The 18,911-nt window shown below is 37.2% G+C and overlaps 1 pseudogene; it reads right to left on the bottom strand.

The window, feature by feature from the left end:
- Window positions 1–1,401: 1,401 nt before the first annotated feature.
- LOC141538845 (transmembrane protein 216 pseudogene) lies at window positions 1,402–2,141 on the bottom strand (annotated as a pseudogene).
- Between the last annotated feature and the right edge of the window lie 16,770 nt (window positions 2,142–18,911).

Genomic DNA, 18,911 nt, shown 5'->3' with positions numbered 1-18,911 from the left:
AGCTCCAGTCCCATATCACCAGCTGCCTTTTGGACAAATCAAATTGGATGTCCTGTGGGCATGTCAAACTCAAGTCTAAAACAACTAATTTATCTTTTCCTAAAATTCTTCAATCTTTCTGACTTTTCTTATTGTAATTAAGGACACCACCGTCCTCTGCCTGTATACTCAGGCTCTCTAAGTGTCATCTTCAAATCTTCACTCTCATCTCACATATCCCATCTTTTGGTATATTCCTAGACTACTTCAATATCCTTTTGGTTGGTCTGCTTCAAATCTGTCCCTACTCTGATCCATTTTCTGTTCACTGATAAAATGATTTTCTTAAAGGCCCCTGCCCACTGAACTATAGTAGTTTCCTATTACCTTGCAAAGCAAATATAAAATCCATTGGTATTTAAAGCCTTTTACAGCCTAACTCACTGATGGAGTAAATAGACCCCAGCAAAAGGCCATGTCCCTGGTAGCAACCCACTATCTAGATAGGCCTCAGGGAGGGATACTGAAAGAATTATCTAGATGGGCCCTTGTTGAATTTCTTATATTGACAGGATTATTTTATACAAATAGAGCTACCTTGAACTGAAGCCCACAGTGACCATATACAATCTGGAGGCCATGTTATAGATGTCAACCCCTGAAGTTATTTTGTTTATAAATCCCTTGATCAGCTAGCATAGTTAGCATACAATTCTTTTAAGTCCTTTTATAAAAGGCTCTCCCCTAGAAACATTGTGTGAATCTTACTCTCATCAGAGTAGGCTCAAAGAGTAAATAATTGACATATTTGTTTTTCAGAGAATTCTCTCACCTCATTATAAGGGGGGAGAGGAAAAGGAAAAGGGGAATAAGAGAAGGGTACAAGAAAGGGGAAGGGACTTAAAAGGAGGGGGGAGGGATACTAAAAAGGGAGGGCTGCATGTCATAAGTGGGGTCCATAAATTAAATACTGGGGAAGGGGTTCAGGGGGGGACAAGGAAAAAAAAGCATAATCAGGGGATAATATGATGGCAGGAAATACAGAATTAGTAATTTTAACTGTAAATGTGAATGGGATGAACTCTCCCATTAAATAGAGCAGACTGGATCAAAAGTCAGAACTCTACAATATGTTGTTTATAGGAAACACACTTAAAGCAGAGAGATACATACAGAGTAAAGGTAAAAGGTTGGAGCAGAATATATTATGCTTCAGGTAAAGTCAAAAAAGCAGGGATAGCCATCCTTATCTCAGATCAAGCAAAAGCAGAAATTGATCTAATTATTATTATTATTATTATTTTTTAACCGAAAATAAATATTTATTGTAAAATAGTGTTTGTCCCAAGACACAGCGTAAGAAAAGAGCATTCCAAGCTGCTGGGTGATGCTGCCTGGTCCCTTTGGAAGGGATAAGGGCATGGTTTGGAGTAAGTGGAAGAAAACATCATTGTGGAAGGCAGGCCCTGGGGCTTCTGGGGGGACAGATCACACACACATAGACATACATAGAGACACACACAAAGGACACGTGGGGCCTAATGCAAGCTGGGAGTCTAGGAGACGCAGACGACTCGGACCCAGCACTCTGGGAGTGCCGAGCGAGGACCGGGTCGGAGGGCCTGGGAGAGGGCCGCATGCCCTTCACCACCCTGGAGGAGATGCCGCCAGCCTCTCTGAGAGCACGTGCCTCGCCAGGGGGCCATTTCACACAGCCTCAACAGGCCTCTCGTCCTTCAGTATGTGTCCATGCTGTTGAAGCTGGCAAGTGTGAACACATCCAGCACCAGCTCCAAGCTGCAGAAGATGAGCAGGATGGCACTCATCACAGCTTCGAGGCGCAGAACATAGGTCTGCACCAAGAAGTAATAGAAAGCCATCATGGCAGATGGAAAGGTCATGGCCAAGCTGATTCCAAGAGGCATCATCCTTTGACAGAGGTTCCCTTTTGTAGCAAAAAAGAGCCTGATGACTTCGATGCCCAGGAAAAGGAAGAGCATGACCATATCGAGGACCAGGTTGGCCGTGGGGTACAGCAACAGGAGCCCTTTGTACATAAACACAAAAAGCTCCAGCAGGAAGTAGGTGGCGCTGTACCAGCCATTGAAAAAGGTCAGGACCTCCAAGGAGATGGACAACAGCCTGCGGCCTCACACTGCCATCGCCACTCAGTCCCCATGGAAACTGCTGCTGCGGCGCCCGCTGGAAGGCGAAATTGATCTAATTAAAAGAGATAAGGAAGGAAACTATATCCTGCTAAAAGGTAGCATAGGCAATGAAGCCATATCAATACTAAACATATATGTACCAAGTGGTATAGCATCTAACTTCCTAAAGGAGAAGTTGAGAGTTGCAAAAAGAAATAGACAGCAAAACTATAATAGTGGAGATCTCAACCTTGCACTCTCAGAATTAGATAAATCAAATCACAAAACAAATAAGAAAGAAATTAAAGAGATAAATAGAATATTAGAAAAACTAGGTATGATAGATCTTTGGAGAAAACTGAATGGTGATAGAAAGGAGTATACTTTCTTCTCAGCAGTTCATGGAACCTATACAAAAATTGACCATATATTGGGACATAAAGATCTCAAAATTAAATGCAGGAAGGCAGAAATACTAAATGCTTTCTTCTCAGATCACAATGTAATAAAAACTACATTCAATAAGAAGTTAGGGGTAAATAGACCAAAAAGTAATTGGAAACCAAATAATCTCATCTTAAAGAATGACTGGGTGAAACAGCAAATAATAGAAACAATAATTTCACCCAAGATAATGACAACGATGAGACATCATACCAAAATTTGTGGGATGCAACTAAAGCGGTAATAAGGGGAAATTTTATATCTTTAGAGGCTTATTTGAATAAAATAGAGAAAGAGAAGATTAATGAATTAGGCCTGCAACTTAAAAGGCTAGAAAAAGATCAAATTAAACCCCCCCCCCAACCAAAAACTAAACTTGAAATTCTAAAATTAAAAGGAGAAATCAATATTGAAAGTAAAGAAAAATATATTGAATTAATAAATAAAATCAAGAGTTAGTTTTATGAAAAAGCCAAAAAAATAGATAAACCTTTGGTAAATCTGATCAGAAAAAGGAAAGAGGAAAATCAAATTGTTAGTCTTAAAAATGAAAAGGGGGATCTTTCCACCATTAAAGAGGAAATTAGAGAAATAATAAGGAGTTACTTTGCCCAACTTAATGCCAATAAATTTGATAAGTGAAATGGATGACTACCTCCAAAAATATAGGCTTCCTAGATTAACAGAGGAGGAGGTAAACTGCTTAAATAGTCCCATTTCAGAAAAAGAAATAGAACAAGCTATTAATCAACTCCCCAGGAAAAAATCCCCAGGACCAGATGGATTTACATGTGAATTCTACCAAACATTTAAAGAACAATTAGCCCCAATGTTATATAAACTATTTGAAAAAATACCATCAGTAAGCATAATATGTAATGGAGATAAACTGGAACCTTTCCCAGTAAGATCAGGAGTGAAACAACGTTGCTCACTATCACCATTACTATTCAATATTTTATTAGAAATGCTACCCTCGGCAATAAGAGGAGAGAGAGAGAGAGAGAGAGAGAGAGAGAGAGAGAGAGAGAGAGAGAGAGAGAGAGAGAGAGAGAGATTAAAGGAATTAGAGTAGGTAATGAGGAAATCAAACTATCACTCTTTGCAGATGGTATACTTAGAGAACCCAAGAGATGCTAATAAAAAATTATTAGAAATAATTCACAACTTTAGCAAAGTTGCTGGATACAAAATAAATCCACATAAATCCTCAGCATTTTTATCCATCACCAATAAAACCCAACAGCAAGATATACAAAGAGGAATTCATTCAAAACAAATGTCGAGAGTATAAAATATTTGGGAATCCATCTACCAAAGAAAAATCAGGAATTATATGAGCAAAATTACAAAACACTTGCCACAAAAATAAAGTCAGATTTAAATAATTGGAAAGACATTCAGTGGTTGTGGATAGGCCGAGCGAATATAATAAAGATGACAATACTCCCCAAACTAATCTATTTATTTAGTGCTATATCAATCAGACTCCTAAGAAACTATTTTAATGACCTAGAAAAAATAACAAAATTCATATGGAAGAATAAAAGGTCGAGAATTACAAGGGAATTAATGAAAAAAAAGTCAGATGAAGGTGGTCTAGCTGTACCTGATCTAAAGCTATATTATAAAGCACCAGTCACCAAAACCATTTGGTATTGGCTAAGAAATAGACTAGTTGATCAGTGGAACAGATTAGGTACACAGGACAAAATAGAGTACAACTATAGCAATCTAGTGTTTGACAAACCCAAAGATACGAACATTTGGGATAAGAATTCATTATTTGAAAAAAATTGTGAAAACTGGAAATTAGTATGGCAGAAATTAGATATGGACCCACATTTAACACCATATACCAAGATAAGATCAAAATGGGTCCATGATTTAGGCATAAAGAATGAGATCATAAATAGATTAGAGGAACAGAGGATAGTCTACCTCTCAGACCAGAGGAGAACTAGAGATCATTATTGATCACAAAATAGAAGATTTTGATTATATCAAATTTGTACAAACAAAACTAATGCAAACAAGATTAGGAGGGAAGTTACAAATGGGAAAAATATTTTTACAGTTAAAGTTTCTGATAAAGGCCTCATTTCCAAAATATATAGAGAACTGACCCTAATTTATAAGAAATCAAACCATTCTCCAATTGATAAATGGTCAAAGTTTATGAACAGACAATTTTCAGATAATGAAATTGAAACTATATCCACTCATATGAAAGAGTGTTCCAAATCACTACTGATCAGAGAAATGCAAATTAAGAAAACTCTGAGATACAACTACACCTGTCAGATTGGCTAAGATGACAGGAACAAATAATGATGAATGTTGGAGGGGATGTGGGAAAACTGCGACACTAATGCATTGTTGGTGGAGTTGTGAAAGAATCTGGCCATTCTGGAGAGCAATCTGGAATTATGCCCCAAAAGTTATCAAACTGTGCATATCCTTTGATCCAGCAGTGCTACTACTGGGCTTATATCCCAAAGAAATACTAAAGATGAGAAAGGGACCTGTATGTGCCAAAATGTTTGTGGCAGCTCTTTTTGTAGTGGCTAGAAACTGGAAAATGAATGGATGTCCATCAATTGGAGAATGGTTGGGTAAATTATGGTATATGAAGGTTATGGAATATTATTGCTCTGTAAGAAATGACTAGCAGGATGAATACAGAGAGGTTTGGAGAGACTTACATGAACTGATGCTGAGTGAAATGAGCAGAACCAGAAGATCACTATGCACTTCAGCAACAATACTGTATGAAGATATATTCTGATGGAAGTGAATATCTTCAACATAAAGAAGATCCAACTCACTTCCAGTTGATCAATGATGGACAGAAACAGCTACACCCAGAGAAGGAACACTGGGAATTGAATGTAAACTATTAGCACTATTGTCTTTCTACCCAGGTTACTTATACCTTCGAAATCCAATTCTTAACGTGCAACAAAAAAACTGGATTTACACACATATATTGTACCTAGGTTATACTGTAACACATTTAATATGAATAGGATTGCCTGTTGTCGAGGGGAGGGAGTAGAGGGAGGGGAAAATTTGGAAAAATGAATACAAGAAATAATGTTATAAAAAAAATTACTCATGCATATGTACTGTCAAAAAATTTTATAATTATAAAATTAACAAAAAAATAAAAAAATAAATACATAAAAATAAAAAAGGTTCTCCCCTTTCCTCTTGTAAATTACAAGTTGCACTAGGGAACTTGTCCAATTTATGGCATCATAATAAAGTTTTTGCCCATTGACTCAAGAATGTCCTGAGCCTGTGAATTATTTCTGGACCACTCCCCATCTTCATGACTTCTTATGCCCCATTCTTGCTAGTCTTTACATTTCATTTCTTTACACATGCTCTTTGATAAAGCTACATTGATCTACTTGTAGGTCCTCTCACATGACATTCTATCTTCCTATTTAGTGCTGTTCTCTCTCCTTACCTTTTCCTCCTGTCTTCTCTGTCTTCCTTGAAGAGTCTGCTCAGATTCCTCATTATCCAGGTAGACCTTTTTGCCCCCCAAACTGGTGCTTTCCTTTGAGATTATCTTCTGTAGGAAGAAGTTATTTTTACTCTGGATCTAACTTGTATCTAAATAGTTATTTACATTCTCCCATCAGAATATTAGTTATTTGAAGGCAGAGATACTTCTTTGACTCTTCCTTCAGCTTTTTTGCTGAATCCCTAGTGTTTATCATAATGTCTGGTACGTAGTAAGGGATTAATAAATGTACTTAGTCATTAAGGGGATTCCATCAACAGATAAGTAATCAAATTATGTGAGCCAACTTTTTAAAAGAAGAATTGCAATCTTCTAACTATCATATGAATTTGAATATGATTTACTGTTCCAGATCATTGATTAGAAAAAAAAATTACAAATCAAAGTAACTCTGAGGTTTTAATTCACACTCAGAAAATTGTTAAAGATTACAAAAAATAATGCGTGGAAAAGGCGAAGAACTTACAGATCAAGCACATATTGATCAGTGACTGTTAGATAAATTAGCTGAAGCCTTAAGGCCTCAGTTTTGTCTTCTCCGGAGTCAGGTGATTTTAGATAAGGCCTGGACTACATTCCATTGTCCAAAGAAGGGATTAAAAAGTATACCTGGCCTAAGAAGCTATACATCACCTTATCTACTGCATTCCAATGACCAAATAGGGGAATAGAGACTTATGTAATCAATCACAACATATAAAGGGTGAGAATTTGGGGGTTCTTTGTCTGAAATGGATAAAAACTGTGACCATTCTCAAGGGAGTGGCCCTCCTGCTATGAGCTTCGGCTCAAGAGCTTCTCGAGATTCTAATAAATTTTCTGCTTTCTAGGAGTGATCTCTGAATAGTCAATTTGGGTAGTCGTCTTTGTCACGAAAAATAAGAACAGTGTGGAAGGGATTGTGGAAAGAATATATTAAAACACAGTTGGGTAAGTTATTAATTGGTTCAACCGTTGTAGAAACTAGTTTTGGAGTTGTGCTAAAAAGTGACCAAAATATCCTTAATCTTTGACTTAGAGATTCCACTGCTAGGTTTACTACCCTGTTAATAGAAATAACATCAACAAAACAATGGAAACTGAATACCTTGAAATTATTATGACCAAGTTTGGCCCCAAAGAAAAGCTGTGAAGAGACACCTCCCTCCATTCTTTGCAAATGAAGAAGACCATGGAAGTGGAACATTGCATATAAAATTAGACTGATTGGTACATTAATTCATTTTATGCAACTGTTCTTTTTTCTTTTTAGAAATTATTATTATTATTTTTTTTTATGGTTAACTTACTTTATTTTTTTTTATTATATATATATATATATATTTTATAATATTATCCCTTGTATTCATTTTTCCAATTTACCCCCCCTTCCTCTATTCCCTCCCCCCGACGACAGGCAATACCATACATTTTACATGTGTTACAATATAGTCTAGGTACAATACATGTGTGCGAATATCACTTTCTTGTTGCACAATAAACATTAGAATCCGAAGGTACATGCAACCTGGGCAGACAGATATTAGTGCTAACAATTTTCATTCCCCTCCCAGTGTTTCTTCTCTGGGTGCAGCTACCTCTGTCCATCATTGATCAACTGGAAGTGAGTTGGATCTTCTTTATGTTGAAGATTTCCACTTCCATCAGAATACATCCTCATACAGCATTGTTGTTGAAGTGTACAGTGATCTTCTGGTTCTGCTCATTTCACTCAGCATCAGTTGATTTAAGTCTCTCCAGGCCTCTCTATATTCCTCCTGCTGGTCATTTCTTACCGAGCAATAATATTCCATAACCTTCATATACCACAATTTACCCAACCATTCTCCAACTGATGGACATCCATTCATCCTCCAGTTTCTAGCTACAACAAAAAGAGCTGCCACAAACATTTTGGCACATATATGTCTCTTTCCGCTCTTTAGTATTTCTTTGGGATATAATCCCAGTAGTAGCGCTGCTGGGTCAAAGGGTATGCACAGTTTGATAACTTTTTGGGCATAATTCCAGATTGCTCTCCAGAATGGCTGGATTCTTTCACAACTCCACCAGCAATGTATTAGTGTCCCAGTTTCCCCACATCCCCTCCAACATTTGTCATTATTTGTTCCTGTCATCTTAGCCAATCTGACAGGTGTGTAGTGGTATCTCAGAGTGGTCTTAATTTGCATTTCTCTGATCAGTAGTGATTTGGAACACTCTTTCATGTGAGTGGATATAGTTTCAATTTCTTCCTCTGAGAATTGTCTGTTCATATCCTTTGACCATTTATCAATTGGAGAATGGTTCGGTTTCTTATAAATTTGGGTCAGTTCTCTATATATTTTGGAAATGAGACCTTTGTCAGAACCTTTGTTTTTAAAAATATTTTCCCAATTTGTTACTTCCCTTCTAATCTTGTTTGCATTAGTATTATTTGTACAGAAACTTTTTAGTTTGATGTAATCAAAATCTTCTATTTTGTGATCAATAATGATCTCTAGTTCTCCTCTGGTCATAAATTCCTTCCTCCTCCACAAGTCTGAGAGGTAGATTATCCTCTGTTCCTCTAATCTATTTATTATCTCCCTCTTTATGCCTAAATCATGGACCCATTTTGATCTTATCTTGGTATATGGTGTTAAGTGTGGATCCATATCTAATTTCTGCCATACTAATTTCCAGTTTTCCCAACAGTTTTTTCCGAATAATGAATTTTTATCCCTAATGTTGGAATCTTTGGGTTTGTCAAAGATTAGATTGCTATAGATGTACCCTTTTTTGTCCTTTGTATCTAATCTGTTCCACTGATCTACCGGTCTATTTCGTAGCCAATACCAAATGGTTTTGGTGACTGCTGCTATATAATATAGCTTTAGATCAGGTACACTTAGACCACCTTCCTCTGAGTTTTTTTTCATTAGTTCCCTTGCAATTCTTGACCTTTTATTCTTCCATATGAATTTTGTTGTTATTTTTTCTAGGTCATTAAAATAGTTTCTTGGGAGTCTGATTGGTATAGCACTAAATAAATAGATTAGTTTGGGGAGTATTGTCATCTTTATTATATTCGCTCGGCCTATCCAAGAGCACTGAATGTCTTTCCAATTATTTAAATCTGATTTTATTTTTGTGGCAAGTGTTTTGTAATTTTTCTCATATAATTCCTGACTTTTCTTTGGTAGATGGATTCCCAAATATTTTATACTCTCAACATTTGTTTGGAATGGAATTTCTCTTTGTATCTCTTGCTGTTGCATTTTGTTAGTGATATATAAAAATGCCGAGGATTTATGTGGATTTATTTTGTATCCTGCCACTTTGCTGAAATTTTGAATTATTTCTAGTAGCTTTTTAGCAGAGTCTTTGGGGTTCTCTAAGTATACCATCATGTCATCTGCAAAAAGTGATAGTTTGATTTCCTCATTTCCTACTCTAATTCCTTGAATCTCTTTCTCGGCTCTTATTGCCGAGGCTAGCGTTTCTAGTACTATATTGAATAGTAATGGTGATAGTGGGCAACCTTGTTTCACTCCTGATCTTACTGGGAAAGGTTGCAGTTTATTTCTATTGCATATTATGCTTACTGACGGTCTTAAATATATACTCCTGATTATTCTAAGGAATAATCCATTTATTCCTATACTCTCAAGAGTTTTTAGTAGGAATGGATGTTGGATTTTGTCAAATGCTTTTTCTGCATCTATTGAGATGATCATATGGTTCTTATTAATTTGATTATTAATATGGTCAATTATATTAATAGTTTTCCTAATATTAAACCAGCCCTGCATTCCTGGAATAAATCCTACTTGATCATAGTGTATTATCTTGGAGATGATTTTCTGAAGTCTTTTTGCTAATATCTTATTTAAGATTTTAGCATCAATATTCATTAAGGAGATTGGTCTATAATTTTCTTTCTCAGTTTTCGATCTACCTGGTTTAGGTATCAGTACCATGTCTGTGTCATAAAAGGAGTTTGGTAGGACTCCTTCATCCCCTATTTTTTCAAATAATTTATATAACATTGGGGCTAATTGTTCTTTAAATGTTTGGTAGAATTCACATGTGAATCCATCTGGCCCTGGGGATTTTTTCCTGGGGAGTTGATTAATAGCTTGTTCTATTTCTTTTTCTGAAATGGGACTATTTAAGCAATTTATCTCCTCCTCTGTTAATCTAGGGAGCCTATATTTTTGGAGAAAGTCATCCATTTCACTTAAGTTATCAAATTTATTGGCATAAAGTTGGGCAAAGTAACTCCTTATTATTTCTCTAATTTCCTCTTCATTGGTGGAAAGATCCCCCTTTTCATTTGTAAGACTATCAATTTGATTTTCCTCTTTCTTTTTTTTTGATCAAATTTACCAAAGGTTTATCTATTTTATTGGCTTTTTCATAAAACCAACTCTTGGTTTTATTTATTAATTCAATAGTTTTTTTACTTTCAATTTTATTGATTTCTCCTTTTAATTTTTGTATTTCGAGTTTAATTTTTGGTTGGGGGTTAGAAATTATTATAATGGATGTCTTTCTGGAAGGTGGACTTAGAAGGGATGTAGTGGGAAATAAAGATGATGTCATTCTCCAATTGATAAATGGTCAAAGGATATGAATAGACAATTTTCAGATGAAGAAATTGAATACCACTACACACCTCTCAGATTGGTTAAGATGACAGGAGGTGGGATGGCTCCCAAGTGTGTCTGGGCCCCTTCCTGGAGGGATTAAATAAATGCTTTCTCTTTGTACCTGAAGATGTCTTTGATTAGTTAATTTGGAAAAGGGGGTCTAGCACCCGTCCCATACAGGATGGACAAGGGTTTCTGTAGAGAGAGTTGTATTTTCACTGTCCTTGAGGAGAGAAGTTCAAGTCTAAAGAGAGCAATCCTGAGCTCCCTTCAGTATTAGCTGAAGTGCAACTTCTTCCAAGAGCTCTTATTCCCAAAAGTTAATACTATCCTTCCATCACTATGTATTTATTTATATAACTCTAAATATTTAGTAGGGGCAGCTAGGTGGTTCAGTGGATAAAGCACCAGGCCTGGAAACAGGAAAACTGGAGTTCAAATCTAGCCCCAGATACTTACTGTTGTGTGACTCGGGACAAGTCACTTAACCTTGTTTACCTTTCCTCAGCTGTAAAATCTTTGTAAAATCCAATATCTTTACCAAATGGGTTTACAAAGAATTAGACACCACTGAAATGACTAAAAAAACAACAGCAAGCATCTAGTGTTCTTGTACAATATAAATTGCTTATAGGCAGAGAAATAGCACTTTTGTATTTATATTCTCAGTACCTGCACAGTGCTTCTTTCCTTAAATTTTTATGTATTTATTGGCACATTTTTACTGATCCTAAGAGTTATATGGACTGTAAGTCTGGAGGAGCTGAATATAACAAAAGTCTCAGCTTCCCTTCCGAGTTCTGGCCAATCACATGACAGATTTGGATCTGGCTTTTAGTCATATATGGTGGTAATAGAGGATTTAAACTCTGAGATGAAGTAGTCTGCTTATTGGTTGGCAGATTTGGATCTGGCTTTTAGTCATATATGGTGGTAATAGAGGATTTAAACTCTGAGATGAAGTAGTCTGCTTATTGGTTGTTGAGCACAGAACCTAAATGTTGAACAAGGTTAAAATATGGGGGGGTGACTTAGACTATATTTTCCCCAGTAGCCTGACTTTATAGAATCCCCACTTTGGTGCTAACCATATACATGGTACAGCACTACTATCAGTCCTGTATTTCTTCTCTATCCTCAATTGCATCATCCTAATCTCTGAGGCTTTTGCCAAATCAATTTGGCTATAAGGTAGGGAACTTAAACTTTTAACAGTAAATAAGTCCGTCCATGAGTATTTCAAAAATCATAATCCCATGTTTCCTTCAATGTTACAAAAGTTAAGCAAACTTATTTAAGTAGGATTGATGGGGGTTGAAGTCCCTTTAAGATTCCTTTCTGATTTCCAACCCCCATGGCTGAATATCTGGGCCCAACCCCCACCGGATCTGAGCTGGCTTGGGTTTTCTCAGCCCCTCACAAACAGTTTCTTCCTTATCTGAAAAGCCTGCCAAGAACTTGGAACAGCCTACAATGTCCTTTTAGGTATAAAAGAGCCAAGCTGGAGCTTTCTCTTTGTAGGAGCTCTTCCCCCCAACACATGGTATCCTTCCAGCCATGTAAGGGTTCCTGCCCGCCCAGCGGCCACCTTTGGCCCTGGCATCTTTCTAACTGAGCTTTACTTCCAAATTTCTACAATAAACTTTTCATTTATCAATCTAGGTTTTCAGGCCTGTAAATTCATTTACAGGGGACACTGCGCCTCATGGGATCTTTGCGCCGACAAACGGGGTTCCCCCTTTCCTTTCCCTCATCAGGATAATATCCTCATATATCCCTTAAGGAGACAAACTTTGTTAAATAAGATCTATAATAAACTAAATCAAATTACAGAATAAACCACTTGGAAGACTCATCATGTACTAATTTGAGAGGGGAAATTTATATATTGCCAAGGTCACCTAGAAAACTCTAAATGTAAATATGTAAAACAGATCCCCATTCAGGAAATACAATAATGATTATCAATATTAAATAACATATCTCCTTGTGATCGGTTAATACATGCTTAATGGTTTTGGTTTTTTTTTGAACTGTAGCTCTGACAAAATAGGCTTTAAAAAAGTCCATTGTGTTATAAAATGGAGCTACTCACCATTCCTTTAAACTCTAATCATTCTGGCTTTCACTGAATAGACAATCAAAGCCTCAGCCCAAGCTTCTGTGGCTCATTGTTTAAGTTCTTATGGCGTAAAGTGGCTGTGTAAATAGCAATTGTTTTCTTGTGATCAGAGGGTCTTTCCCTTCCAGACTGCAATGGAATATCAGGCCATCTTTCCTCTCAGTTCTTACCTATCCCTTAATCATTGCTTGGGTGTAGCTGAGACGTGGGATAGACCTTAATTTAGAAAGGCCAAGATTACCCACTTCATCTCTGATACCCTGGAGGAGTGAGGCTGAAGGCTTTGAGTAGCTGTGCCTTAAATGCAATTCATGCTTAAGCATCTTCATATCATTGGTCCTCTTTAAGGACCAATTAAAAAAACATTTTTTTAAAAAAAAGAACAAAGGATGTACAACAACAGCTGATCCAGAGAAGTTGATGATTAGAAAAGAATGGACTCCTCTCTTCTGATACTCTGTGGAATGCCGATGAGAAGTAGGCAAGGACAACCTTGCTGTCCTTCTCCCCTTCTCCTCTTCTCCACCATGGACTCACGTGTCCCTGGAGTAATTGAGAGAACTTCTACATCCAAGGTGATGGCCATTGACAAAAGAACTGGCCCAATTTACAAGTGCTGACAGTCGTGTTTGATTCTTCATGATTCCATTTGGGGTTTTCTTGGCCAAGACACTGGAGTGGTTTTCCATTTCTGTCTTCAGCTGATTTCCCAGATAAGGAATCTGAGGCAAACAGTGAAGTGACTTGCCCAGGGACACACAGCAAGTAAGAGGTTAAGACTGGATTTAAATCCTATCTTCCTCACTTCAGACCCAGTGCTCAATCCACTGTACCACCTAGCTGCCCTAATGGATAGATAATCCACTGTACCACCTAGCTGCCCTAATGGATAGATACCAGGAATCATTGGACAATGCAGTGCTAAGGTGAAATGAAAAATGCTTATTTAGCAATCTTTAAAAAACAAACAAACAAACAAACAAACAAACAAAAACTGCTTTATGTGCTGATGAGGTTTAAATATTAGCTTTCCAGTAGATCTTAACATTAGTTACAACTTAAGTTATTAAATTTTAGAATAATTACTTTTTTTTATTTCTGATATCTTTTTATCTTTAGGGGTGTGTGTGTGTATGTGTGTACATGTAGGAATATCCTGATTCATATTCTGCATTAAATATTTTTTACTTTCATTGTAACATGTCCTCCTGGCAGTTACAATTACTAGTCTATCCTAGGCCCAACTGAGTACCTTTGACCACTGACCTTTGCAGTGTCAATTCTACCCAGCTCGCCTCCTCTGAGGCCTTCAAAGGTCTCTGGCCATGATTTCTTGAATCTATAGTTTAATAACTGGTAGCAGATTCAAGAACAGCCACATGTAATCTTAAATGCCTTAATTATACCTACTCACATAATGCCCTGACTTGATGCCCTGACTTGTTAACTTCTTACCTCTCTTGGGTATCCATCAGCTTGGCTTGGCTACCCCAGGTTAGGGAGCCAGGTTAAAGAGAGCGACTGCTGTCTGCAGTGGGCTTATACTGTGAGGTCACACACACAGCTAACCAGCGAGAGAGTTGTCATCTATTAAGAAGCTATCTATATATGGCCAGAATCCCACCCACAGGGCAGTCCTATATCCACAGAGAATACTTCCAGGCCTCAATCTCCTGTTGTACTGTGTCCGCCCATTTAAAGGGCCCTTACAATTCCCTTCTCTTGTTTTGCGGGAACTGCACATCTCATCAAGCTAAACTTTTAGCACCAGCTATAGTTCACTTGATCCATGAGATGACAGAGTGTTATGCCCAAAGAGGTACAAAGCAGCAGATCAGTAAACGGAAGTATGACAATGAGAACTAGGCTCAACAGTGGCCAAGTGTTCAACCCATTCATTAAAGTCATAGTCGAGATAATAAGCCAAAGAGGTTGGATGCCAATGAGGTAGAATGTCAACACTGAGGTGGGAAGTCAACAAGATAAAACATCACAATTCTAGTTAACAATTAAATATCAGTGAGGTAGGTTGTCACAGTTCTAGTTCTCTTACACACATGACACTTGTCACAATTCTAGACCAATTCTAGTTCCTCACAATTCTCTATTGCACTTTTCACAATTCTAGAACAATTCTAGTTTCACAGGTGCACATAAGCAGTCATGTCCAGTAACATTGTCTCAATAACAATGGCAGGTGGGTGAGTTGGTTTTTCACCCACTAATTTAAAAGCAAAGTCCTTCAATAGAAAGCATAGGGCAAAGCTTCTCCCCAGGCCACCATATGGCAAGTAGCCATGGGAGAAGCAAGCAGGCCCATTGTCCATTTACAGTCTTTATATTGCATATCACCTAAGACGGTCCATTTCACCTGCCACACTGGAACTGTCTGCTGTCTCTGGTGTCACGGTCCGGAGGGACATTGCTGCCATCAGCGTCTGAAGGGCTGCTGACATCTGGCTGGTCCCTCTGGGCTGTTGTCTGGTCCTTCTCTTGGATCCCCAGGTCACAAATGTCTCTGGTGGGGATCAACTCCTCTGCTGCTGGATCTGCATCTAGGAAGAAATGTACCTGGGGCCCCAAATCCTGGCCCAGCTTGGGCCTTTCCAAATGCCATCCAGGCCTTTCCACATCACAGTGGAAGGAAAGTTCTTGTCAAAAAGATGAACAAAAGTCAGTCTGTCACTTAGCTTCACTTTCTGTGTATGCCCAAAGTGCATTGCTAAGGTAAAATGCAAAGAATTTAAAAATGTAAAACCAAAATAATTTAAAAGTGTAAAACTGAAATAGATTAAAAATGAAAAACCAAAATAACTTAAAAATATAAAATCAAAATAACTTAGTAATGTAAAATCAAAATACTTTAAAGATGTAAAATCAAAAGTGTTTAAAAATGTAAAATCAAAATTTAAAAATTGCAAGCAAATCACATATATGTATTGCCACATCTTGTGTTTATTCCCAAATTCCCTTCTCTTGTTTAGAGAAGATCTCGGGGATATAGTCTGTCTAGTAATGACTTGACTGGTAGGATTATAAAAAATGCCAATGGAATGGGCAAAATCAAATTCAATGCAAAAACACCTAAAGGCAAAATATTTGTAAGCCAATCCATAAACTGTCTTAAATGCATGTGAAATTTCTACAGTGGAAAAATGGTTGGTCACATATCTAGCTGCTTCTCCAGATTGGAATGAAGCCATAATGTCCATTGGTCTTAAAACATTAAATTTCAAACTATAAGGGTTTTGTCCCACAGGGAGCATAGGAGAGTGAAAAGAAAGATAAGCTATGTAGCTTTTTGCCATGCTCCTAGCTTCTTTAGTTATCACAATTTGCAAATATAAGACTCTAACAGCCTGATTGTAAATGATTTGAAGATCCACTCTGAAAATGGACACGTAGGATATAATATTTATCTGAGCGCTTTCTCACTCGCTCTCGTAGTTCTGAAAAGACTGTTGCAGGACTTCAAAAATCTGTAGGGATCATTGGGTTCCCTAACATTTCATCCTTAGTGGAACCCCTTAGATTTATGAGTCATAATCTAATTAGTAATCCTACCTCTATCCTAGTGTGATTTCTAGTGTTACTGAATAAAAATGTCTCTCTTCTTTCTAGATGGCATTTTCTCATTCCTCCTCTTTTTAAAATCTTTCTGCAGAATTTAACACTTTTGGCTAGCTTCTCCTTCTAGATATTTTTCTTTCCTGAGCATTTATGACAGGATTTTCTTTTGGGATTTTCTAATCCTACCTTTCTGGCTACTTCTCATTCTCCTTTGCTGGATCATCAGTATCAGCCATATCTCACTAGGGCTCTATCTTGAGCCCTCTCCACTTCTGTAGTTATATTATCTCTCAGTGATCTCATCAGCATCCATGGATTCAATTATCAAATCTATGCAGATAACTTCCAGATCTATATATCCAGCTTAGATCTCTTCTTGAACTTCAGTTCTGCATCATTGGCCACTTTCCGGACATTTCTAACTAGATCTCTTTTACATGTCTCAAACTCAACATGTTTTTTTTTTTAATTTAATTTTTATTTTATTTTATAATTATAACTTTTTTTTTGACAGTACATATGCATGGGTAATTTTTTATAACATTATCCCTTGCACTTACTTCTGTTCAGATTTTTTTCCCTTCCTCCCCCAACCCCCTCCCCCAGATGACAGGCAGTCTTACACATGTTAAATATATTACAATATATTCTAGATACAATATATGTGTGTAGAACCAAATTTCTTGTTGCACAGGAAGAATTGGATTCAGAAGGTAAAAATAACAGTTTACATTCATTTCCCAGTGTTCCTTTTCTGGATGTAGCTGATTCTGTCCATCATTAATCAATTGGAATTGGATTAGCTCTTCTCTCTGTTGAAGATATCCACTTCCATCAGCATACATCCTCGTACAGTATCATTGTTGAAGTGTATAATGATCTTCTGGTTCTGCTCGTTTCACTCAGCATCAGTTGATGTAAGTCTCTCCAAGCCTCTCTGTATTTCTCCTGTTGGTATTTCTTACAGAACAATAATATTCCATAACATTCATATACCATAATTTACCCAACCATTCTCCAATTGATGGACATCCATTCATTTTCCAGTTTCTAGCCACTATGAAAAGGGCTGCCACAAACATTTTAGCACATATAGGTCCCTTTCCCTTCTTTAGTATTTCCTTGGGATATAAGCCAGTAGTAGTATGGCTGGGTCAAAGGGTATGCACATTTTGATAACTTTTTGGGCATAATTCCAGATTGCTCTCCAGAATGGTTGGATTCTTTCACAACTCCACCAACAATGCATCAGTGTCCCAGTTTTCCCACAGCCCCTCCAACATTCATCATTATTTGTTCCTGTCATCTTAGCCAATCTGACAGGTGTGTAATGATACCTCAGAGTTGTCTTAATTTGCATTTCTCTGATCAATAGTGATTTGCTCAACATGTTTTGAGGTGTTGTCTTGGTACAGGGTGGTCAGAATACCAAGGTTCAAATTCTATCTGAGATATTGCCAATTTGGATAAGTCTTGGATAAGTCCCTGAACTTCCAGGACCTCACTTATTTTGTCAACAGAATGAAACTGTATGGCCTCTGAAACTCTGGTAAAGGTTTAAATTTATAATCTATGTCCAAAGCAGAACTCAATATTTTTCCTCCCAAATTCTTCCCTTTGTCTGATTTCCCTATCTCTATTAAGGATACCACTATCCCTTTTGACACCCAAGATCACAAATTCAGATTAACTTTGACTCGCTTGCTCATTTTTCATATCCAATCAGTATTTCAACCTTGTGGCTTCTTCCTCTACATCTTGTCCATTTCCTACTTTCCCATCACATTGCTAGGATGCTCCAGGCCTTTTTGCCAGGACAATTATAATAGCAACCCAATTGGTATCATTTTCTCCATCTTCTTTCTTATTTCAGTCATCCACATAATCACCAAAGCAATCTTCCTAAAGTGTACTTCTTTGGCTCCTAGGATAAAATACAAACTCTTCTGGCTTTGGAAGATAACCATTGAGGTCCAATCCAGGCATACATCAGCTTTTAATCTGACTACAATTTGCCTTGCCAAGGTTATTTCATTCTATTCTCCTTTATATACTCCATGTTCTAGTCAAATAGGACAAATATGGCATAAATGATATGTTGGTCAAGCCTCCTCACATGATTTGGTAGTAGCTACATCATGCACAATGTGCTTGGAGGACATAATCCCCTTGTTAACATTAGGAAAACTTGAAGAGGGAAATATGACTTATCTGGGGGAAAGGAGGGAGGTGGAATCAGGGAAAGCTTAATGAAAGTGATACTGCCGGAACTGGGCCTTTCATCAGTCTGGCTCACCTTATTTTATAATGTTTTGCAAATGTAATTCAGGGAATTAGGTATTTCTACCTTTGCTAGAAAATTAAAAGGAGATTACAGCTAAGATTATTCAACTCTTATGAAAATTCTAAGATTGTTAACTAATTATTTGGAGTTTTTGTCATTGTGTTAAAATCTAAAATTGATAATTATTGTGTGTGGAATAAGAGGTATGAGGTGATAC

The sequence above is a fragment of the Sminthopsis crassicaudata genome, chromosome 4 (genome assembly GCF_048593235.1).
Source record: "Sminthopsis crassicaudata isolate SCR6 chromosome 4, ASM4859323v1, whole genome shotgun sequence".
Classification (NCBI taxonomy): domain Eukaryota; kingdom Metazoa; phylum Chordata; class Mammalia; order Dasyuromorphia; family Dasyuridae; genus Sminthopsis; species Sminthopsis crassicaudata.
The sequence above is the reverse complement of the archived record's forward strand: the minus strand, read 5'-3'. Positions and strand labels throughout refer to the sequence as shown.